Here is a 22,926-nt window from a genome sequence, read left to right on the forward strand (position 1 = left end):
TCAGCTTTGACATATTTAAATATGCATATTTGTGATTTAAAAAAACATTTGAATCATTTGAAATGTAGGATATTTTTACCTTTTATAAAGGGAATTTTCCCCCTAATCTTATTAAATAAAGGCTCTGCTTCAGTTTTCATTCTATATTGTTAAATTTGATCAATACATTAAATTAAATTAAAATAAGACAATATAAGGGCTGTTACCAATCAAATAAAATAATTTACACTGAAAAATCACAACTACATTAAATAATGTTTTGAGATTTGTAGTTTTGAATAGACAAATACAAATGTTAGAAAGTATGTTTAAACATGAAACTAAACCTCCAGTAGGTGGCAGCAGGTGGCCGTCTTAATGAGTGAGCCATTGAGTCGTTCATTCAAACGATTCATTCAAACACTGAATCGTTCAGTTGCTGTGAGACGCGTTACGGTTCTGCTGTGAACGATTTTCGCTGCTGAAATAGAACAAACACACTCAATATTGCATCTAAAATGTAAGTGACTAAGTGAATGTTAATGTAATGTTTATGGAACCGTCATGAAATCAGAGTCACTTTCTGTCGTGATTGTATTCAGGAAACAGCTTAAATGGCTCTAGTGTTGTAATTTCTCCTCGAGAGGCTGCACGAGTGTCAACAGCGCAAACTTGTTATCGTCATTTCATCATATATTATTATCCACTATCGATCGCAACTTACACTAAATTAATGCACAATCATTCTTGCATTTTGGTGATTCGCTAACGTTAGTTTATTTTTTGTTTTAATCAGGCCCTTGTCCATCGGGCAAGTAAAATTCTCTTTCACTTGTCCCTTCAAAAAATCCACTTGTCCCAGACAAGCGTTAATGTCGAGCCCTGAATCAGTTATATTAAAAAAAGTTCTGGCTAATCCAAAAATTATAAATGGCAGTGAATGGCTGCCCAAATTTTGAAGCCCAGAAAAAAAGTGCATCTATCCCAGGGCTCGACATTAACGCTTGTGGATTTTTCGAAGGGACAAGTGAAAGAGAATTTTACTTGCCCGATGGACCTGATTAAAACAAAAAATAGCTAGCGAATCACCAAAATGCAAGAATGATTGCATTAATTTAGTGTAAGTGGCGATTGATAGTGGATAATAATATATAATGAACTGACGATAACAAGGTCGCGCTGTTGACACTTGTGCAGCCTCTAGAGAAGACATTACAACACTTGACCTGTTTTCCTGAATACCACCACGACTGAAAATGACACTGACTTCATATGACAGTTCATAGCAAAACAATTAATTAACATTCACTTAAATTAACATTCCCTTAAAGTCACTTACATTTAAGAAGCAATATTTAATGTTTCAGAATAAATTATATTTAAAAACACACACACACACACACACACACACACACACACACAAAATATCAAACTTTTTTCTGGACAAGCACATGAACATGCTTAATGTCAAGCCCTGTATCCATTATAAAAATAATCCAGAAGGCTCCGGGGGGTTAATAAAGGCTTCTGGCGGACCGCCTTCAACTTACGAAATAAGTGTAATGCCTCTCGAAGTTCAAAAGGTTTACGTCATGTCCGACGTCATCGTCGCGGCAATTACATTTTTTTTTACACCATGTCCGATGCCGTCGCTGCGCCAGTTGCGTTTTTCTTCCCCTCTACGTCCGACGACATCGCCGTGCCAGTTACACTTTTTCCGTAACTTTAATACGGAAGGCCGTCCCGCCAGAAGCTACATATTTTACATTATAACTTGTTAAATATGGATTTTTTTTTTTTTTTTACACAAACCCATCGATTCGCATCAGAATGTCTTTATTAACCCCCCTGGAGCCATGTGGATTACTTTTACAATGGATGGATGCACTTTTTTCTGGGCTTAAACATTTGGACTGCCATTCACTGCCATTTATAATGCTTTAGATTTTTTTAAAATATAACTCCGATTGCATTCGTCTGGAATACACCTAGTATGGCTTGAGGGTGAGTAAATCATGAGGTAATTTTCCTTTTTGGGTGAACTTACCCTTTAATAGTTATTTATTTTACCTGTATCGATTCAAACTCACATTTAATAATTTTCAAGGAGTTTCATGAAACTTATCTGTATCTGATGGCGATCTGAGAGAGAGACCATGCAGTGAAGCGAGATGTAGCTTCATCCGATCCGTAAACCAGTTCAGTTTCTTGTCAAGGAGCAATAGATAAAAACATAAAAAAATTAAAAAAAAAAAAAAATACATTTTATAGGCTTATTGACAACATGTTGCAATGTTTACACTGTACAATGACTCAATGTGATTTAATTAGGGCTGAATACTTCAAATTTCACAATTTGATATTATTTAAATTCATAAAGTTAATATTTACCAGAAATTGCAGCAAATATAGTGAAACTGCTGTCCACCTCCAACCATTCGAACAAATAGACGGCGCGAGTTGTTGAGAGCTCCATGAACCCCGCGAGGTAAAAGCGTGTAACGTTAGGAACTCTGTATTTCAACGGCTCTGGGAGCACAACACACACACACACACACACAAATATAATTATAAAACAATATAATGTCATAAATGCACTTTGTAGATGAGGTTAAACACGTAACTTACTTTGTGTTATCTTGGTTAAAAGTAAACTCCATGTCTGCACTGCACGGCGAGTCATGTCCCGAGAGAAAAGTTTTGGCTCGTTTAAACGCGCACAGCATATAAGTTACATATTGGTATAAATCAATAAATTATGAAAAGCAAATGGTAAATGAGATAAAACACTTACTTTATAATCTTTCCCTGTAAAAAGTTCTCTCGCCTCAGTCGCCTGTTTCTATCCTCCGCTCTGCACCGCGAGTCAAAGAAGATATCTCTAAGTTTAGGTGCGCACGGACACACACACACACACACACACACACCCCATCCTACCACAATATAATGTTATAAACGTCATACTGTTAATGAGATAAAACACTATGCCGGTGTAAACACTACTCATTTGCTCAGCATTGCGATTGAATGGAAATGGCGTCTGGTCTGTCAGTCGGTGGGGGAGGGGATACGGGGGCGCGCGCACACAGCACGTGCATTTCCTGGATGTACATAATTATCCTCTCCGCCAGATGGCGCTGTTTTCACTAGCCGTGTTAATACAAAACTCTTTACGCATTGACTCCTTGAATTAAGACTTGGTTTATATGGTGTGGAATGGTACGTATTAAATAACGGTAAGTTAAATAAATGTGCTCATATCTATATAATTAGAGTGTTGTATATAAATCAGCTGCACATAGTAGATTAAGTTTAGTTTACTGTAGTTAAATAAATAGACTAAAGTATAAATTGGAGTAAAATCCAGAACAGTTCAACTTATGTTTTTAAGTTCAAACAACAATTATACTTGTTCACTTAACTTTCAGTCTAGTTGAGGACAAGAAAACTTAAAATGCCTTGTTGTCTGGACAATCTAGTTATCTCTTACTGAAAAAATTTGTTGAAATAACAAAATCGCAAAAACATTTTTTTACAGTGTATAGTGCTCAAGAAACATTTCGTATTTGTTACTAATATTTTTGTGGAAGCAACACATTTCTATCTGGATATCCAAAAAGAAATGTGTTGCACATTCTCAATGAGAAAATGTCCACACACAGCAACATCATTCAGCAACATTGCTCAAAATGTTGCCCCGTGTATCATAAGCTTCAGTTTCACAACCCTGACCCAAAAAAGCTCTTTCAGGTCAATTTGACCCAGAGAAGATATTCTTTTCCGCGAAAATACTAGTTAATGTTATCACTTTGGACTGAAACTTGAGTGACTTTGTTCCCAAAGGGTATAACTAAATCTCAAAAACGTTTGGGAAATGTTCTTACTTTTTTGTGGGAGTTTTGTTGTTACACTTATGGTGTTCCCGGTCAAAAATGACCGGCCTATAAAAAATATCTTATAAATCACTCATTATACCATATTTTCACCCAATCTTGGATTCAATCTTTTTGTCAACTTGTTCTCTTTCAATTAGGACTGGTTTTATATTTTGATTTGCATCTGAATAATCATAGGCCTCATTTATTTGAGAGTATAGGCATTTCATTTTTTGAATATTTTTTTTTTTTTACATTTTTGAATAATTTTAGAAATATTAAATAAAATCTGAAGAAAAAGGCTACTGTTGATCACACTAGTCTACTGTAATGTTTCACCAGGAATTTTGTTTTGAAACTTTTATTTTGTAAAAAATATGGCACACAGTCACACTTGTGGTGTTCCCGGTCAAAAATGACCGGCCTATAAAAAATAGCTTATAAATCACTCAAATTATAAGCAATTATATCAATAAATTATACCATATTTTTACCCAATCTTGGATTCAACCTTTTTGTCAACTTGTTCTCTTTTAATTAGGACTGATTTTATATTTCTGTTTGAATCTGATTAATTGTGGGCCTCATTTATCTGAGAGTAGGCATGGTCAAAAATGGTCACAATAGCCGACCATTGAAAGTGAATAAGAGAGACTGAAAATAACAGAACAATTTAGTTTTCAGGAGCATGTTCATTATTTTCATGTACACATATGAGCATATGTGCTTGCAAGCATCGAGCCCTTGGACCTGTGCATGTATCGATACATTTATACACACGCTACCCAGACACACACACGTTAAAACACACAAACTTTGAGTATTACACACATTCTTTTCCACAGAGAGAAATTTGATCCTACCCTAACCTGCATCTAATATACATTTATGCATCTGACATTACCTCACACACATACTAATTGAAAGAGAACATGTTGACAAAAAGATTGAATCTAAGATTGGGTGAAAATATGGTATAATGAGTGATTTATAAGATATTTTTTATGGGCCGGTCATTTTTGACCGGGAACACCTCAGGTGTTATAGGGTTTTGAACACCACCTGAGGGTTAATAGTCATATAGTGCTATAGTCAATTTCTGGAGGCCGGAAAAGTCACCAAAGCAATAATGAACACCAAAAAGTGAACAAAAGGAGATACGAGTCAATGCAAGGATTCGTTCACTTAAAAGATTCATTGAACACACAGATAAGTTCATCATGTCCAAAAAAGTGAACAAACACAGAGCAGTTCCAAATAATGCTGACACCACTGCATATACAGAAGAGGAATCCACCCTAAATAATGTACATAAAGATGATAATGGTAATAGAGAAGCATATAACTTTATTAATGTAGTGCTTATGCTGCTCTAATTGACTTGCTGCTGATATCAAATGTTGTTTACATTTAAACGAGCCTCAACATTCTAATCGAGTAGCAACTGCAGTTGACATTTGAAATCAACACAACAAACCCTGAAGTCTGATCATTCATGCTACAAGCTCTTTACAACTCTTCAGATTAGAACGTTTCTTCAATTTGTCTAATTTGGGAAGTTGCTCTTCAGTCATCAGCATGGAACAGCGTCGCTCAAGAAGAACCAGGGCTCGTCCCACACACCTGAGGGGATTCTTGGTGGAGGGCCTTTCTTCCATTCAAGACCTTTCACAGTTAGCAGCTGTAATCAAGTTAGATCACAATTACAGCTGCATCTCGGATGAAGTTCAAAGACCCACCGGTTTGGACGAGCGCTACCTAAAGAACGCAGCTGTCCTTCCCGACATTCATCCAGCACCCTCAGTCTCTTCAGTGGACGTGTGTCAGCAGGAAGAGCCTGTCTCCATCCACGGCTATAGCGTGGAGAAATACCAGGACATTTATCGCTCTGTGGTGGAGCCAATGAAGATGACGCGCTCTGGTCGGCACCGTCCCTACAGCCTTGAGCTGGGACTGAAGATCAAGCAGCGGCTGTGGGAGACCCTCAACTGCCCTTCACTGGTGGAGACGGAGCAGCCTGACGGACGCGTCCTGATCACTGAAAGCTTCTCCGCACCCAGCAGAAGCTTCGCTCCACGAATCCATTTGGACATCAGTGAAGAGCCCCTGCCTGAGGAAACCAGAAGAAAGAAGCCCAGACACTGAGTCATCAAAGTGTCAAATGGAGGCTGGAGTATCGCACAGCGGGGCCTACGTATGTAAATATTGAGTTATGGTGGTGTACGTTTTTATTTCCACAGAGTAAGTTAGGTTTTTTTTTTTGGATGAATTTTAAGAATACTGCTGTGAAATTGGTTGGATGTTTTTGATGTCATGTGACTCCTCCTAGGTTGTTCTAAGTGGTTTTAATGCATTGCTATTTGGTTGTCACAGTGTTTGGGATGGTGTTGACATGTTTGGCAAGGTTTTCTGAGAGGTTATTAGCATGTTATGGACGGTTGCTGGATTTTCGGAGTGGTTTTTCGTGCATTGATATGTGGTTGTTAGGATGTTTAGATTGGTTGGTTATGTGCGGTTGTTTTTGAGCAGTTTGGTTAGGGTAGGTTAGGGTCCCTCATATGGTTTGCAGCTTGACGTGCTGTGAGGGCTTGTGTGCATCAGTGATGCCGAGAGCTACGCCACTGGTACTTCACAACTACTGGTAGGGTCACCCATAGTGGACAGGTCTCAGCTGAGATGCCAGACGAAGACAAACCACCTTCTGGACAGGAGAGGATTGGCCTGATGTTCTTGGCAGAAGATCACTGTCTTGTGACAACAGCAACAACACTAGAATTACCTGTATAGAAGAAACTTTAAACTGATATAATTTTGATGGAAGTCATCGATGGATCTGTGCGAACAGAATGAGGAAACACAGGATGGTTTAATATTAGTAAAAGGTGTGCATCAAGGATGCATTCCTTCTTCAGCACTGTAACAGCATTCAGTCAGTCAAATCTGAGGGACGGTAATGATTATTTCGTCATGCAACAGAAGGAGACAAACAAGGTAAGTATAAAGTACAGTTGTTTATTAGAGCAGAAAGCAGAGAAGAAGCAGGATGAATCAATGGTCAGTATCGCAGCAGTCTGATAGTTTGCAGATGACTTCGCTGGATGGGTTCCTTCGGACTTCCTTCTGTTTGAAGATGAGAATGGAGAGCCGGAATCTGGAGACCCGGACCACTGAGGACTTTAGCAGAAGACTGATGACAGAAGACAGATGAAGGTGATCTCAGGTAAGTAACACAGGTAGGTAGATAGTCAGGCTAGAGTAGGTATAGTAACCATGAGACTAGACCCTGAGGTGATGATGGTGACTGCAGCAACTCTGGCCGATGGTGACATCACACGCAGCTTCTAAAGTGAGATGACGAGGGTAATGGCTTGCAGGCGTAACTAAGCAACAGAGTCCGTTAAAGATGACAAAGTAGTATGTCCCAAAGCTGTACTTTTTTCTTTTCTAAAAAAAGAGTACATACTTTTAGGTCGTATTAGGCGAATTGGGACGCAGCATTGGTGAATGGAGCTGGTACAGCTTCTACATGGTAAACATCAAAAATAAATCTCTTCTGAAAATGTTTCTAAATTTAGGCATATGATCATGTAAGTACCACTGGTTAGAGCAGTGAAAATTCTATAAATTAAACAATTACTATTTATAATGGGTAGTAGTAATTTAGTCATCTAAAATTCTTAGACCAGAACTTAATAAAGCAGGTGCTTTGTGACATAATTATTATAATAATGTACTGATTATCAAGAATAATCAAAATGTCCATGTTAAACATAAAAACTAGCGCTATCAGTCAATTAAAATATGTAATCACAAATAATCACAGATTTTGAAAGTGTAATTGTAAAATAAATCTGAATCTATATTTAATTTTTTTCCCCTGTCAAAATGAATTTAAAGAACAGAGTTTGTTCCAATGTTTTATTAACATTATACACAAACAAAGGAACTAACATAAAAATTTAATTTACTGAAAAACAAAAACTGTAAAACACTAAAACAATCACGGCATGAAAAACAGCATCAAGCTCAAAGAAAGAAAATAATTAATAAAAGTCTTCTTTATTCAAGTTGTCCTTTTTCTGAGTTTCATTTCTATTGTCTGATGGTATTTTAATATATCTTTATGTATCAAGACAAAAGGCATTATTTTTAAAACCATATTAATAAGAAAATGTTTTTCCTCATCCATATTAGGTCAACATGGTCTAATTTTGTTTTGGTATTTTCAATGCATGGACAAAACAGTTGAAATATTATTTCTGATCTGTTCATCAGAAGAAACAGTCATATACTATGGGTCTGAAACAACACGAGTGTGAGTAAATTATTACTTTGAGTTATAGGCCTACTATATCTGATGTCAGGGAGTTCTGCTTTGGACTCTTAAATATTGGCTTGGATATTCAGCCACTTTGGTTAGTTGGAAGCCAAATCAGATTTAAAAAATTTATCAGTTATACTTTAACGAGGTCTATTTTACTGACTTTTTTCTTATTGTAGACCGTTCAAAACATCAAAACAATATTAATACTATTATTCGTGATATTCAGAGAATTCTATTTGGCACTGACTGCAAAAGCTAAACTGTAAAATGTGACATTAAAATGTGGTTTAATTGTTAATTTACTGCTGAACATATCGAATATGTTTCATTTTAGGGGAAAGTATTTAGATATTGTTATGAAGACATTAGATATGGAATACAAAAGACACAACTGTATAAAAAAAAGGATCTACTGCATTCACAAGTTTGAGGTCTTTAAGTTTTCCGTTATAACATAATTTAAAATTTATTTTATTCCTGTGATGGCAAAGTTGAATTTCAAGGTGTCACAATCCTTCAGCAATCATTACACTGTAAAAAATTATTTGTTGACTTAACTTAATATATTTTGTTATCTTTTTGCATTGGTTTTTTAAGTTTCTCTTACTTATTTGGATAAGTTATCTGAACTAATTCCATTTAGTAATAAAAACTTCCCCTTTAGTTTTCTGAACCTAAATTTGATAGTCATCATAACTTCAGTTTAGTTTTCTGAACTTATATGTTCTAGTCATCATCACTTCACTTCAGTTGGTTGCAAAGCTGCTTTAATAAGTATTAATTGCATTACTATATTGATTTGTAAATTACATTTGATTTAGAATAAAACCTATAGCAAATTAAAATCACAGCAACACATATCAGTACACATTTATATTTATTGCAAAAACAAACACCAAAAACAACCACACAAAAGGTCTGAAATGTCCTTTCTTCAGAAAATTGCAAAAAGAAACGGCACAGACTCTTAAACACCTCTGATTTGGCTTTATACCATTTTAATTTAAACTTAATTTAAGTTCATTTTAATTAACAATGTGTAAGCTCTCAAGCTTCAGTACATTTATCAATGAGCATAAACAGCACATATGCACCAGTGTTACCTCACTGCATTTTTTTCAGCTTTGCAGCTCTCCCCAACCATTAAACCTAGATTAAAAATAAAAATAAAATAAAAAGTTGGATAACCTCATAGCTCGAGCCCAAACAGTGTGGCAAAGGCATTTAGGGCATCTTCTAGATCCATGACCACAATCTCCGTCCAGTATGACATCCACATCCACAACATCATCTGGGAAGGCACTATCATGTCTGATGTCCTCACTCATGGTCAAGATGCCCTACATTAACCCCATGAACAATGTCTCTCTCATCATCATCTGGCTGGAAAAAAATGAGACAGATACAAATTTTAAGTGGTGCTGTCATAAAATATTTATTCAAACATACATTAAATACTAAAGAACAGCAATACAATAACTACACTGAAAAAAGTCTAACTTTAGTGTTGTTCGTTTAATGTGTATTCTCTCATTGAAATAGCTTTAATTTTTTAATTTTTTCATGTCAAGTAAATTTTTTTAGCTTAGATTTATGGTTCAATCCATTTTTTTTACATTGATAGAATATAAATGGGCAGCGGGACATTAAACTGAATTTATTAATTTGATCATTTTTATTAGATTAAGCAGGATTTGCACATGCGCATTGTTGACTTGCAGATCCCGCTCTCTGTGGTTCAAAAAAAAAAAGGAAAAAAAGTCTGAGAACTGTCTGAGAAGAACACAGCACGAACTTGAGCGGTGGCCGTGACGATAACGTTACATTTCAACGGACGTCAGACCCATCCAGTCAGGCTCCGAGACAGAAGTACGAGGAACATTGATAAGGTAAGATAAACTTTGTCTACCGTTAACGTTTTTACCTCAAGTATATCTGATGGGACTTGAGTCTGGCCGTAATTTCAGCGCTAACGCTTGATAGCGTGTAAATAAACTTTTAAGATAGCACTCGAAATGTTCGCAATCTTCATTCAAACTGTAACGTTCGGTTATTTTATCCCCTCATTGAGTGGGTGAGTAATAACCTAAATACATGCAAACTATCTAAATTCATTTTGTGGGGGCATTGACCGTGTCAAGGGAAAGAGTTAACAATAACATTACTCGAAACAAGTGCAGTTATAGCCTACATAAGCTACAATATTTTCTGCTTAACTTTTATTAGACTCCAGTTCAAAAGAAAAGTGTTTTTTCGCTCAGCACATTCTCTGCAGTCCGAGCGCGCTGAAGCTCTTGTTCATATATCTGAGGTAAATCATTAACACCATCGCTTACAGTATTGAACTAAATACATTACAATCGGCTAAAACGAATAAGCAGGTTACTTTTCTGAACAAGAGTGCTCCCGAGTCTGTGTTTCTCACAGTTTGCGTGAATCGCGGCACAGTTCCACACACACACAAAATACCGGCAGTTCAATAGTGAAACTCGCAGCTCTTAAAGGGGCCACACTCTATTCCAGCTCTTAAAGGGTTAGTTCACCCAAAAATGAAATTAATGTCATTAACTCCTCACCCTAATGTCGTTCCTTACCCTTAAGACCTCCATCTTCACACGATATTTTATATTTTAGTCCCAGAGCATATGCAGTCAATGCCCACTTTACTGTCCATTTCCAGAAAGCTAATAAAAACATAATCAAAGTAGTCAAATATGTGACATCAGTTGGTTGATTAGATTCTCTTGAAGCATCGAAAATACATTTTGGTCCAAAAATATCAAAAATATTTTATTCAGCATTGTCTTCTCTTTCGTGTTCCTAAAAAAAGATTAAAACGGTTCGTGAATCAGTGAATTGATCAATGATTCGGATCGCCAATGTCACGTCATTTCAGCAGTTTGGGAGTTCGACATGCGATCCGAACTGCTGAAATCACGTGACATTGGCGATCCGAATCATTGATTAATTCACTGATTCATGAACCGTTTTAATCTTTTTTGAGGAACACGTCGTAGATTGAAAGTCATAGTTTTTGTGATATTTGGACCAAAATGTATTTTCGATGCTTCGAGATTCGAATTAACTAACTGATGTCACATATGGACTACTTTGATGATGATTTTATGAAAGTGAATGTTTTAGGTCGGCATATAGCAGAGAATAGACTGGGCACACGACTACTCGTTTACGTATGGCATTTGCCATACCCTGGCATTCCACATTTTTAGACCTAACTGTTGATTCACTAATGAGTTGTTGTTGTTGTAATTTAGTACGGTTGTGCTGGGGATTCTGTTTTGTGTTCACCATCTTCTAAACTTATTTCTGTATGCTCTACTTTTAAGATCAATTTAAGTTCATGCGAATTACAACAGTTCCTTTGGAGACAAGTTGGATTACAAGTTCTTGGTGCAGTTGGACAACACTCCACCAAACTGTTGGAGGTCATCAGGAGCAAGGGAGGAGTCCACCAGGACATTGCAGGTTTTAGATGAGGTATCTATGAATTTGATGACCAGTGGGATCCATGGCTGAATAGTGTTTTTTTTTTTTTTTTTTTTTTTGTAATTGTTTAATTTTAATTCATAGTTATTGTTCTTACTCAGACTGCAGACATCACCATCAGAAGAGAATGCAAATCTCTGATCTACCTCGGCGAACCTTTTGCGCACCTTTTCAAAGAATACCAGGTAAGGGCATCTCTCTCACTTGCTCACACAAATAACACCTACAGACTAAGATGGTCATAGTCTAGGTTTTCCTAGCCACTTTTAATAAATAGGGGTGTAATGAGAAAGTCAGCTCACAAGATGAGATTTTAACACTATTTATAAGAAATCTTTGATGCTGAATTTTGAGCTGTGAACACTTAGACCATGTCCAGACGGACCAAAACAATCTTTTTTTCCTTGTCTTCCCTGGAACACTGTCAAAATAAGCGTGTCCAAAGGAATCCATTTGCAAATGACTTAACACCTATATGCTATGTAAAATCCAGGCCTGGTCCTCTCTCTTCCTTCACTGTCGTCGCTCCTCCTTTTATTCTCCCTTCACTCCTCTGTGAGAGCTCTGAGACCAGTGTGACGTGCAGTTGGCACTGATCTTCCAATTACTTACCGGCCTCGCTTTGCTCTCACTCGTCACGCGCCTATTCAAGTTCAGTTTAGAGTGTATAAGAGCTGAAAATGGGAGAGTTCTGAAACTATAATGTATTTATTTTCTCTTTCTTTTTTATGCAGGAAAATGAGGTTGAAGAACTGGAGCAAACAACCATGGCGATCTTTATCACTGGGAAAGAGGATCCTCTTCATCCACCAAAAGACATTAAAATTGTCATTGAAGGATCAGAGGTCCGGAACCTGCTTGCTATATTGCATACAAATAGGTTATATTTAAAGGTTTAGTTCACCCAAAAACAAATATTCTGTCATTAAAGGTCCCGTTCTTCGCGATTCTATCTTTCAAACTTTAGTTAGTGTGAAATGTTGCTGTTAGAGCATAAATAATACCTGTAAAATTATAAAGCTCAAAGTTCAATGCCAAGCGAGATATTTTATTTAACAGAAGTTCCCTTTCAAAGCCTACAGCGAGCGGCCGGTTTGGACTACACCGCTGCACTTCCTGCTGTAGTGACGTCACTAGAACCGTTTGTTGACTAAAGCTCCGCCCACAAGAACACGCAAAATAGGGGGCGTGGTCTCGTTGCTCTCCCACGTGGAGAAGAGCGTGCATCCAGCGCTTGCATCTCCCCGTTATGGTAAGAGGCGGGACCTTTCCGGGCAAAGTGCACTAAGCTGCTGTCCAATCACAACACGGGAAGCGCTGGCCAAATCAGAACTCGTTACGTGTTTCTGAAGGAGGGACTTCATAGAACAAGGAAATCATCAGGCCGTTTTTAGGACAGAGAAAACAGCGCTGTACAGATAAGTCAATTGTGTGAAAAATACTGTGTTTTTTTACACGCGAAACATGAACTCATGTTATATTGCACACTGTAAACATAATCAAAGCTTCGAAAACACGCGAAGAACGGGACCTTTAATTCCTCACCTTCAAGTCGTTGGGCACCCGTCAGACCTCCGTTCATCTTCAGACACAGATGAAGATATTAGTGTTGAAATCCGATGGCTCAGAAAGGCCTTCATTGACACCAATGTCATTTCCTCTCTCAAGACCCATAAAGACACTAAAGACGTCGTTACAAAGCCCATCTCACTACAGCGGCTCTACAATCATTTTATGAAGCCACGAGAATAGATTTGTGCGCAAAAAAAATAAACGACTTATCTAATAATGGGCAGATTTCACCAACAAGTGTGAAATCTGAAGTGTTTTGAAATGGGCAAATTTCAAAACACTGCTTCATGAAGCTTCAAATCACTATGACTTAATGTATCGATTCACTTGATCAATATGCTGATTGATAAAGCTCTGAAGCTTCAGGATGCTGTGCTTTGAAATCAGTCATCACTAGAAGTCATTATTTCAATTTTTTTTGTGCACAAAAACTATTCTCGTTACTTCATCAAATGATTATAGAGCCGCTGTAGTGAGATGGGCTTTGTAACGACGTCTTTAGTGCCTTTGTGGGTCTTGAGAGAGAGGAAATGACATTGGTGTCATTAAAGGCCTTTCTGAGCCATCGGATTTCAACTAAAATATCTTCAATTGTGTTCCGAAGATGAACAGAGGTCTCACGAGTGTCGAACGACATGAGGATAAGTGATTAATGACAGAATTTTTATTTTTGGGTGAACTAACCCTTTAAATGTAGAGCTTACAGCTCTGTATCAGAAACTGATGCAGTGTTCACTGTTCACTGTCTGAGGAGCAGTTCCGGGATTTGTCTCTGGTGTTCAGCTGAAAGAGACTGTTCATCATCATATACATTTATGAACATGAAATACATTTGTATCTTAACATTTTAATTGTATTTTAGGATGTTTTATGGTGAACTGTGTTGTCAGGACAAACATTCCTAATTTAATATTACTACTAATGTGATGTCATCAAGTGGTGATTTGATTATTTGTAACAAATTTGTATTTTTGTGTGAAGCAGACTGTGAACATGTTTATTGAACAATAAATATAAATGTGTTCTAAAGGAACGTGTTATGATAGTCATTGATCAAAATGTTTTAAAAGCTTTTGTTTTTGTTTTGATTATACATTTTAAATAATGACATCTTAATTTGAGACAACCTAAAATAATGAATTTACTTTGGCCTATAAATATTACTTTGTTGTAATTTAAATAATTTGTTTATTCCAACATAAAATAATGATTTGTTAGTTTGTTCCAATCTAAAATAATTAGTTTGATCAACCTTTAAAAAGTGGTTGCATGGATTTAAACTTTTCAAATTAAACTAAATTAAATTATTTACTTGAGTCAATGTAAAATATTTCGTGTGATTGATTACTTTTTTTTAAGTTGAATTTTTTTAAGTTGATCCAAGGGTTTTATTTTTTTTAGTGTATGCAATATAGTAAATATACTTTTTCTAGCTGACAGAATATTTTTTCTGAGGTAAATGTGACATGACATTGCTTAAAAGCTATTTATTGACGTTTATTAACGTTTGCGCAGTTGAAACACTGCGATTACATGAGACAATACAGATTTCATACATTGTACTGTATCTTTAAACATATTCTCTGATGTTCATACATGTTTATTTCATGCTGTATCTACTAGTAAAGTGCAATATTCAAATGCAAAAAAGCAACAAAAACAACATTTAAAACCACTGTCATATTAAAGGGTTAGTTCACCCAAAAGTGAGAATTAGCCCATGATTTACTCACCCTCAAGCCATCCTAGGTGTATTACATTCTTGTTTCAGACGAATACAATCACAGGGCTTGACATTAAGCATGTTCATGTGCTTGTCCTTCGGACAAGTAAATCGTTCATTCACTTGGCCAAATAAAAAATGTGCTTGTCAGGAAAAAAGTTCGATATTTTTTTTGTTTTTCCATGCGTGTGTGCGTTGTAAATATAATTTATTCTGAAGCAATATTTTCCCCAGTGTTCAATCAGCTTTGACATATTTAAATATGCATATTTGTGATTAAAAAAAAATATATATTGAATCATTTGAAATATAGGATATTTTTACCTTTTATAAAGGGAATTTTCCCCCTAATCTTATTAAATAAAGGCTCTGCTTCAGGTTTCATTCTATATTGTTAAATTTGATCAATACATTAAATTAAAATAAGACAATATAAGGGCTGTTACCAATCAAATAAAATAATTTACACTGAAAAATCACAACTACATTAAATAATGTTTTGAGATTTGTAGTTTTGAATAGACAAATACAAATGTTAGAAAGTAGGTTTAAACATGAAACTAAACCTCCAGTAGGTGGCAGCAGGTGGCCGTCTTAATGAGTGAGCCATTGAGTCGTTCATTCAAACGATTCATTCAAACACTGAATCGTTCAGTTGCTGTGAGACGCGTTATGGTTCTGCTGTGAACGATTTTCGCTGCTGAAATAGAACAAACACACTCAATATTGCATCTAAAATGTAGGTGACTAAGTGAATGTTAATGTAATGTTTATGGAACCGTCATGAAATCAGAGTCACTTTCTGTCGTGATTGTATTCAGGAAACAGCTTAAATGGCTCTAGTGTTGTAATTTCTCCTCGAGAGGCTGCACGAGTGTCAACAGCGCAAACTTGTTATCGTCATTTCATCATATATTATTATCCACTATCGATCGCCACTTACACCAGGGTATCTGCAGGTTTCACCAAGTCAAATTTAAGACTTTTCAAGACCTTTTTAAGAACATTATGAATAAAATTTAAGACCTATATCACGCAATAAAAAAACATGCATAGGAAATGCAGAATCACTCAATTAGGCTACTTAAAATTATATTATTAAATTTATTTAAATTGAACAAAGTATTAGTAAACTTATTATTCATAGCTCAATCCCACCAGGATTAGCGCATATATATATATATATATATATATATATATATATATATATATATATATATATATATATATATATATATATATATATATATATATATATAAATTGACAAAAATTAGTTTTTATTTTGTGGTAGTCACTTCCATAGATTTGCAAACATTTTTATTTTTTTAAATAATTAGGGTGCAACATTAACCATATTATTATGTTAGATGCACAATAGTCACACATGGCAATAAAACTGACAAAATGCATGAATCTTGTTTTGTTATTATCAAAAAAGGCTGGTCCAGTAGTGCACTATCTATCTTTAATAACACGAACGCTTGGGGTGGGAACCAACATCTTAAAAGTAAACCACAGCAATAATTGCTTAATATAAGTAAAACGTTTTCAAGTGATTACGTAATCAAGTAATCGGTCAGTAATAAAATGTATACTTATAAACAAATGACAATAGGACAAATAAATACAACATAAAGATGCATATCTACAAAGAGGTACACCCACCGTTTTTAGTAATAGGGTTTATTCAACTTAGACATTTAGATATGTGGGCAAATGCATGGCTCAGTGCATGCATTGTTTTAGTTTGGCAGGGTCGCCGCTAGCTTAGCTTAAAATGCATTTCCCCACATATCTAAATGTAGCAAAGTACCAAAGTTGAATAAGCCCTATTTCTAAAACAGTTGGAGTGTTCCTTTAAGTGCAAGTGCTGTTTCCCCCGTTTGTGTTGTTGTTAAGCTATATTAGTTTGCTTTCAATTTGAGAGCTTACTAATGCGCAGATCCAGTGCTTACTGACACGTCCCAAACTTTTTAACTCAAATCAGGATATAGACATATGCATAATGTGTATATTTGATCGTTCAAGAGTAACCTTGAGCCAAGAAATAACACATTCAATACACTCGCGCGAGCGCTGACAGGCAGCAAACACACGCAGCCTGACATCGGAGTTCGGAGTTTACCTCACTGTTATTAACTCTTTTAGTTCAATCGGGTATATTATACTTTTATTTGGTCATTAAGCAAGATGGTAAGAAAGATTCGCCTTTGCGTTCACGATCGCGGAATTGCAAGAACCGTCAGACTCAGCTGAATAATAAAATCCGTTTTATGCGTCTGTGGGGTACGATCAGAAAGAGGCCGTGCCAATAACACGAAAGCTGATTTGCTGCAATACACGTGGCATGCTTGTCTAATTTGATAGAGCGAACAATAGTTGGTCTAGCGAAAGAAAGAACTTCAAACACCACAGAACAAACACACACACACACACACGTGCGCGCGTGCTGCAGGAGGCGAGAGCATTTCAATGAGGTAGTGTTACATGGACGTAGGAAAATTAAGACCTGTTAAACATTATTTAAGACCTAGAACGCAGTGCTTCCGCGAAATTAAGACTTTTTAAGGCCTTATATTTTGATTTTGAAATTTAATACTTTTAAGACTTTTTAAGACTCCGCGGGGACCCTGTTACACTAAATTAATGCACAATCATTCTTGCATTTTGGTGATTCGCTAACGTTAGTTTATTTTTTGTTTTAATCAGGCCCTTGTCCATCGGGCAAGTAAAATTCTCTTTCACTTGTCCCTTCAAAAAATCCACTTGTCCCAGACAAGCGTTAATGTCGAGCCCTGAATCAGTTATATTAAAAAAAGTTCTGGCTAATCCAAAAATTATAAATGGCAGTGAATGGCTGCCCAAATTTTGAAGCCCAGAAAAAAAGTGCATCTATCCCAGGGCTCGACATTAACGCTTGTGGATTTTTCGAAGGGACAAGTGAAAGAGAATTTTACTTGCCCGATGGACCTGATTAAAACAAAAAATAGCTAGCGAATCACCAAAATGCAAGAATGATTGCATTAATTTAGTGTAAGTGGCGATTGATAGTGGATAATAATATATAATGAACTGACGATAACAAGGTCGCGCTGTTGACACTTGTGCAGCCTCTAGAGAAGACATTACAACACTTGGACCTGTTTTCCTGAATACCACCACGACTGAAGATGACACTGACTTCATATGACAGTTCATAGCAAAACAATTAATTAACATTCACTTAAATTAACATTCCCTTAAAGTCACTTACATTTAAGAAGCAATATTTAATGTTTCAGAATAAATTATATTTAAAACACACACACACACACACACACACACACACAAAATATCAAACTTTTTTCTGGACAAGCACATGAACATGCTTAATGTCAAGCCCTGTATCCATTATAAAAATAATCCAGAAGGCTCCGGGGGGTTAATAAAGGCTTCTGGCAGACCGCCTTCAACTTACGAAATAAGTGTAATGCCTCTCGAAGTTCAAAAGGTTTACGCCACGTCCGACGTCATCGTCGCGGCAATTACGTTTTTTTTTACACCATGTCCGATGCCGTCGCTGCGCCAGTTGCGTTTTTCTTCCCCTCTACGTCTGACGACATCGCCGTGCCAGTTACACTTTTTCCGTAACTTTAATACCGAAGGCCGTCCCGCCAGAAGCTACATATTTTACATTATAACTTGTTAAATATGGATTTTTTTTTTTTTACACAAACCCATCGATTCGCATCAGAATGTCTTTATTAACCCCCCTGGAGCCATGTGGATTACTTTTACAATGGATGGATGCACTTTTTTCTGGGCTTAAAAATTTGGACTGCCATTCACTGCCATTTATAATGCTTTAGATTTTTTTTAAATATAACTCCAATTGTATTCGTCTGGAATACACCTAGTATGGCTTGAGGGTGAGTAAATCATGAGGTAATTTTCCTTTTTGGGTGAACTTACCCTTTAAAGAGTATATTGCAGGTTAGAGACTCCAGTGAGTCAGTGTATAGAAAAATAATGTAGGACCTAGAATTTCTTTAAAATATACTTGTAAATACGCTAAAAAAGGCTTTTTGAGTCGTTTTTGTGTGAAAATTTTACTTCCGCATCTAAAAATGCGCAAACCGGAAGTGACATAACGAGAGGGAGTGCCGTGACTTTCAACCATAGGAAAACAATGGATCGCAATGGCAGTTCGGACGCTGAGGAAATTATAAATGTTTATTAATACTCATATGGCAGACCACAGCCATGCAATTATGACACACAATAAGGGACAGGTCAGGATTAGACAGAACAACGATCAGAGGAGAGGATTTGAGTTGTTGTGTCAGGAGAAACAGTGGAAAACAGAGCAGGTGAGAGAGTCGGCTCATAACATTATACGCTAACACTGTGCTCAGATTACAATACTTTGCAGATAATTATCATGTATCAGGCAATCGCAAAGCTGCTATTGGTCATCTAGGAGTATTGATACCAATAACAGAAACTAATAATAAGTTCAGACCATCTGGCTTAAGTCACACTCGCCGTCCACATTAGACGTTAAAGCCGGGCGCGGGGCGTAACGTTAACGTTACCGGTGCTGTTTTTGCTGAAATATGAGCTCGCAGACGATGTTTTTCCCTCGCGTGGACATTGTGGATGCTCGTATGGTCGTGGCTCGCAGCATGTGAGGAAAAACACGACGAGCCGAGCACGTTTCTAGCACCTCCCTGTCTCACGATATTTTTTAAACATACAAAATCAAAAAAAAATCGGGAGTCGGCTTGATTTTCACCAGCATGGCTGTCCCCTATTGCCAAATCATGCACAACAATGTCACAGGCTAGATCTATGAGTATTATTATGCTATAGCTCAGTTGCTGCAACCATTACAGTGCCTTTTTACACACACACACACACACAAACACACACACCATGACACACACACACATACATACGCACGTGCACCCTCACTCCCTCTCTGGTTGTTTCTGTTGAAAGGGCTGCTGTTCTATGCTTTTCAACAAATCATTTGCACACAAGTAATGTTTTCTATCTAAAGCTAGCAGCAACATTGAGTCTCTGGTTTGAGTCTCCAGTCTCTGTTTAACGCGAACGCTCGCGCGCGTGTGTATGTTCGCCCGGATCGCCTCAGTTACGGTGCTCAGTTCACGCGGTTTCTCCGAGCTGATCGTCTGACAGATCCGCGACCGGCCGTCACACTCCGCCGCGGCCGAGCCACAGACAGTATAACGTGTTAATGTGATACTTTATTCACTCATTCTGTGTTATGGGTTTATTTTGTGCCGATTCACCGTCGATATTGTGGGGATGTATGACGTTTTGAGTATGTATTTGAGTGAACGATGTATATACGCTTGAATAAAATGCACATTATCAGCACATAATTCCTGACTTTTTTTTTTAAAGTGTGAGACTATGCATGTGTGTTTATGTTACCTACATACTTTGTATTAATCAATGTTGAAATTGATTAATGTAAAAACAATAGCCAAGAAGCATTGCGTGTGAGTATTTAATCATTTATCCTTTAACTACATGAGTATTGCAATGTTAAACTTCATCATATCGCTGATAATCCGCGGTGTAAAGTGAACACACACACACACACACACACACACACACCACCGCGTGTGTCAAAGCAGACGCAGAAGTGAAGTACCGTCTCTTCACCTGCACAAAACGCCACAATGCAGCTTTTCTAACTTTTTTTTTTAGGAAACCTGTGGACTCAATGTCCTGACAGGCTGGACACTATCATTTTCCATGACAATGAACAATTTTCCATGACAAACTACCGAAAATACACTGATTACTACAGAATACCAACCTATTCTGCACTGAGCCAATGCAGAGCTTGGCAGACGACTCCCTCTCGTGACGTAATATGACGCGATGTTGAAAAAAAACAGCGGTTTTACAAACAGCTAACGAAATGGCCACTTTATCTGCTAAATTTGTGCTCTTATGTCTTTTAAAAACATTTTAAATCCTGCATTACCTTTTCATATGGCATTTTCATACAAGGTTATATGTTTATCTCAAAAAAAATTTAACCTGCAATATGCTCTTTAATAGTTATTTATTTTACCTGTATCGATTCAAACTCACATTTAATAATTTTCAAGGAGTTTCATGAAACTTATCTGTATCTGATGGCGATCTGAGAGAGAGACCATGCAGTGAAGCGAGATGTAGTTTCATCCGATCCGTAAACCAGTTCAGTTTCTTGTCAAGGAGCAATAGATAAAAACATTTAAAAAAATAAATAAAATAAAAAACATTTTATAGGCTTATTGACAACATGTTGCAATGTTTACACTGTACAATGACTCAATGTGATTTAATTAGGGCTGAATACTTCAAATTTCACAATTTGATATTATTTAAATTCATAAAGTTAATATTTACCAGAAATTGCAGCAAATATAGTGAAACTGCTGTCCACCTCCAACCATTCGAACAAATAGACGGCGCGAGTTGTTGAGAGCTCCATGAACCCCGCGAGGTAAAAGCGTGTAACGTTAGGAACTCTGTATTTCAACAGCTCTGGGAGCACAACACACACACGCACACACACACACAAATATAATTATAAAACAATATAATGTCATAAATGCACTTTGTAGATGAGGTTAAACACGTAACTTACTTTGTGTTATCTTGGTTAAAAGTAAACTCCATGTCTGCACTGCACGGTGAGTCATGTCCCCTGAGAGAAAAGTTTTGGCTCGTTTAAACGCGCACAGCATATAAGTTACATATTGGTATAAATCAATAAATTATGAAAAACAAATGGTAAATGAGATAAAACACTTACTTTATAATATTTCCCTGTAAAAAGTTCTCTCGCCTCAGTCGCCTGTTTCTATCCTCCGCTCTGCACCGCGAGTCAAAGAAGATATCTCTAAGTTTAGGTGCGCACGGACACGGACACACACACACACACCCCATCCTACCACAATATAATGTTATAAACTTCATACTGTTAATGAGATAAAACACTATGCCGGTGTAAACACTACTCATTTGCTCAGCATTGCGATTGAATGGAAATGGCGTCTGGTCTGTCAGTCGGTGGGGGAGGGGATACGGGGGCGCGCGCACACAGCACGTGCATTTCCTGGATGTACATAATTATCCTCTCCACCAGATGGCGCTGTTTTCACTAGCCGTGTTAATACAAAACTCTTTACGCATTGACTCCTTGAATTAAGACTTGGTTTATATGGTGTGGAATGGTACGTATTAAATAACGGTAAGTTAAATAAATGTGCTCATATCTATATAATTAGAGTGTTGTATATAAATCAGCTGCACATAGTAGATTAAGTTTAGTTTACTGTAGTTAAATAAATAGACTAAAGTATAATTGGAGTAAAATCCAGAACAGTTCAACTTATGTTTTTAAGTTAAAACAACAATTATACTTGTTCACTTAACTTTCAGTCTAGTTGAGGACAAGAAAATTTAAAATGCCTTGTTGTCTGGACAATCTAGTTATCTCTACTGAAAAAATTTGTTGAAATAACAAAATCGCAAAAACATTTTTTTACAGTGTATAGTGCTCAAGAAACATTTCTTATTTGTTGCTAATATTTTTGTGGAAGCAACACATTTCTATCTGGATATCCAAAAAGAAATGTGTTGCACATTCTCAATGGGAAAATGTCCACACACAGCAACATCATTCAGCAACATTGCTCAAAATGTTGCCCCGTGTAAGCTTCAGTTTCACAACCCGAACCAAAAAAACTCTTTCATTAATAGTCATATAGTGCTATAGTCAATTTCTGGAGGCCGAAAAAGTCATCAAAGCAACAATGAACGTCAAAAAGTAGAGAATTCAGTGAACAAAAGGAGATACGAGTCAATGCAAGGATTCGTTCACTTAAAAGATTCATTGAACACACAGATAAGTTCTTCATGTCCAAAAAAGTGAACA

At 36.7% G+C, this 22,926-nt stretch overlaps 2 long non-coding RNA genes across 2 annotated transcripts; both read right to left on the bottom strand.

Moving 5' to 3' along the window:
* Positions 1-1,985: 1,985 nt before the first annotated feature.
* Positions 1,986-2,667, bottom strand: LOC137083852 (uncharacterized). Its single transcript, XR_010906627.1, has 3 exons — positions 2,608-2,667; positions 2,371-2,508; positions 1,986-2,186 (listed from the first exon to the last, which is right to left on the bottom strand). It is a non-coding gene; the product is annotated as an uncharacterized lncRNA (long non-coding RNA).
* A 6,654-nt stretch (positions 2,668-9,321) lies between these two features.
* LOC137083851 (uncharacterized) lies at positions 9,322-22,027 on the bottom strand. The gene is made up of 5 exons (XR_010906626.1): positions 21,802-22,027; positions 21,634-21,693; positions 21,393-21,530; positions 21,093-21,209; positions 9,322-9,561 (listed from the first exon to the last, which is right to left on the bottom strand). It is a non-coding gene; the product is annotated as an uncharacterized lncRNA (long non-coding RNA).
* Positions 22,028-22,926: the final 899 nt, after the last annotated feature.

Source organism: Pseudorasbora parva, chromosome 7, assembly GCF_024679245.1.
Source record: "Pseudorasbora parva isolate DD20220531a chromosome 7, ASM2467924v1, whole genome shotgun sequence".
Lineage (NCBI taxonomy): Eukaryota > Metazoa > Chordata > Actinopteri > Cypriniformes > Gobionidae > Pseudorasbora > Pseudorasbora parva.